The 3,146-nt window shown below is 51.9% G+C and overlaps 1 protein-coding gene across 2 annotated transcripts in view; it reads right to left on the bottom strand.

Annotated features, from left to right (window-relative positions):
* Nucleotides 1–1,160, bottom strand: part of Avpi1 (arginine vasopressin induced 1) — a 9,054-nt gene extending 7,894 nt beyond the window's left edge. The window contains exon 1 of one of the 2 annotated variants that reach the window (XM_008831967.3): nt 967–1,160. The gene's annotated coding sequence lies outside the window, so the exon portion shown is untranslated. The remainder of the gene's footprint in view (nt 1–966) is intronic. The other variant, XM_008831966.3, reaches the window with a different exon arrangement.
* Between the last annotated feature and the right edge of the window lie 1,986 nt (nt 1,161–3,146).

Raw genomic sequence — 3,146 nt, 5'->3', positions numbered from 1 at the left:
CAAGGTCCACCTTTGATGCACTGACTCACCTGACTTTCTTCATCCTTATGAAACTCATGTGAGGCTGGAATGGTTAATATTCTTGTTTGATAAGTGGGGAAACAGATTCAGAGAGAGAGAGAGAGAGAGAGAGAGAGAGAGAGAGAGAGAGAGAGAGAGGATTTCACTACGCAACTCTGGTTGGCCTTAAAGTCGCTATGTAGACCAGGCTGGCTCCTCACAGAGAACCACCTGCCTCTGCTTCTTGAGTCCTGGGATTAAAGGTGTACACCACTATGTGAAGCGGTTAAAACTTGTTTTACAGATGAGAAAGCAGAGCTCTTAAAGTAGTTACTTGCTCAGCGCCACATGGCTGGAGGTGAAAGAGGCTGGGCAATGAACCAGGTGGTCTGACCCCAGGGCCTACGCTCTCAGTGTTATTTTTATTCCTGACAGATGGCTGAGAAGGTCTTCAGGGGAAAGAGTCCAGAAGGTTCTGAAACCTCTGGGTGTCTGCTATCTGCATTTGAGGATTTTGGAGATCGCTAGCGCAGACAGGACTCGCAAGCTAGTCTGTGCTGGAGTCGGAGCTAGAGCCGAGCCCCCTGGAACGCTTTCGCGCCATGCTGCAGGGCAGCCCCAAGCACCTCAAATTGGGATGGGGCATCTAAGACGCGCCCACTTCAACCTCTCCTCTCAGTGGCTTTTCGAAAGGGCGGGCGCAGCGCTGGACTTCCTGCCGTAAAGGTGATAGCAAAGGCCAAGGGGAGGTCACCAACTGGCCTAGGGCTTGGGAAGAGGGTATCCTGGCAGAAGTTACTGAACGACATCCCCAGCACAGTGGGCCCCGGGGCGCAGACGTGGCCGCTCGGCAGAACCACAGGCCCCGGGATGGATCCGGGGGTGCGCGCCCCGGCGGAACCCGGGCTCTGACAGTCCGCGCGCCCGCTCCAGCGCAGAGCCAGGCCAGACGACCGCCCTACCTACCTGGATGCCCCGGTTGCCCGAGGCGGCAGAACGCAGCCCCGAGCCTGACCCGGCCACCTGGATCGCAGCCACAGCTCCCCAGGAGAAAGCAAACGCTCCTAAACCGGGCAACAGCCAATCCTCGGCCGCAGTTGGGCAGACAGCGGCGGAGCGGACCTTCCAAAATCGAACGCGGAGACTCCGCGGGCCAATCAGCGGCCTCAGAGGGTAAGGGGGCGTGCCTGCCCCGCCCTTTCGCCCTGCCGGCTTCCAAAAGCCAGTGCGGAGATTCCCTGCGTCCAATCAGCGACAGAGTGGCGGCGAATCTTCGTTGACGTCAGTCCCCTGGGCCAGCCGGGTTCTGCTGGCTCGGAGGTAGGGCGGGGCCGCATTCCAACTAGGGGGTGAGGCGGCCTCCGGCCCAGCGGGGTTCACGTGACCCGTGACCCTTTTTCTGGGCGGAGTCATGCACGCACCGCCCAGTTCAGCTGCCGATCTTCGCCACCTGCCACTCCCAAGACTCTTCCCCGCCCCCACAGCCCACCTGGGTTCTCCAGCTTTGCAGGCCTGGAGGGAGCAGTCCGGGTTGCGTTCAGAATGAGCTTCAAATCTTGTATCAGCTGTGCGAGTTTGGATCAGTTACCTAAAGGGGACAGTACTTTAAAGTTTGTACTTGTTCGACATCGTTCTTGGAGATCTTCCCTGTCCGGGTTCCTTGATTGGCAGTAACCGAACCACAGTCCTTGCCCTTGGGGAGTTTACAGTTTAGGAAGAGAGGCAAACACTGAACAACGTAAACATTCAGCATGTGATTAAGCTAGAAGTGGGTAAAGCAGAGGAACCTCTGGGAGGGCCTGAAAGGGCGAAGAAGGAAATGGTGACAGGAAAGAGTTGAATTTCTTTTCTTTTTTTCTTCTTCTGACAGTCTCTCTGTAGCCTCAGCTAACCTGAGGAACTCGCAAGGTAGACCAGGTTTTCTGCAATCTCACAGAAATCCACCTCCCTCAGCCTCCTGACTGCTGGGATTAAAGGCGTGCACCAACCACCTCGCCCGATTTAGGAGTTGAAATTTTTAGAATTAAGAGGAATGAATCTGGGAAGAGTGTTTAAGGAAGAGAGAAGGACATGTACTGGAGCCAGGACGGCTTTTCTCAGAGGCCAGGAAATGAGATCTGGAGTGTCGCTACCAAGGTAGCACATGGTGGGACATCAAAGGCATGCCTTTGAACCCCTGAGAGACGGAAGAAGGGAACTAGCATGACACATATGTATGAATAGACCTTCTACAGTACTTAGAGTGCCAGTATTGCCAGTCAATATTTTACAAGTGTTAGTTCATTTTTCTCCTGGTGCTCAGTTTGCGGTTTTAGAAGGTTACACTAGGGGCAGCTTGGAACTTGGAGAGAAAAGGACAGGAATCATTGCAAGAGACTCATTAGGCTTCCCCCATGTCAACTCAAAAGCATAATTCTCACCTCAAAGGGCATAAGAGATCATTTATTCTGGAGCCAAATATGAGTAACCATGGCCCAGGAACACAGATTCAGGTATCCCAAATTCCATGTTCCAGTAATATTGTTTTTATAGTAACAGAACAAACAAAAGTCATAAATCAAGACACTTCAAATACATTGGTGGATACACTGAGTAGGCAGGTCATAGCAAAGGGGTGGGATTGGGGGGGTTCTAATATATGTCTCAAATTTATATGATGACATTCTTGGCTTTTTGATTGGTGTGGGACCTGGTGGTCTGCTAAGTTAATACATTTTATTAATCACAAGAATGTTAATTCAGAAACAGAGGCAGGCGAGGTGTGGCTATTTATGGGGTTAAAGATGTCCCCAGATAATTTGTGAATAGACTTTGGATCTGCTACATTCCAAACTCTCCACAGTCATTGCAGCCTTGCAGGAAATTCAGCTCAGGAAGCAGTTCTTTCTGGGAACTTTCTTTTGCACCCCCATCCCTTAAATGCTGGGGATCAAACTAAGATTCTTGAACGTGATAAGCAAATGGTCTACCACTGAGAACACCCTTGTTTGTTGTTTTGAGATATGGTTTCACTCTGTAGTCCGGGCTAGCCTAGAACTCCCATCCTCCTGACACGGCCTCCTTGTTAGGGTTCCAAACAGCAGCAGCTTCCCCTCTCCCCAACAGGGACCTACAGACTTTGGAGCCCGAAAAAGGGAACTTAGCTG

This window comes from Nannospalax galili, unplaced genomic scaffold (genome assembly GCF_000622305.1).
Source record: "Nannospalax galili isolate Female #2095 unplaced genomic scaffold, S.galili_v1.0 scaffold875, whole genome shotgun sequence".
NCBI lineage: Eukaryota > Metazoa > Chordata > Mammalia > Rodentia > Spalacidae > Nannospalax > Nannospalax galili.
Note: the sequence above shows the minus strand (reverse complement) of the source record. Positions and strands in the feature narration are given on the sequence as shown.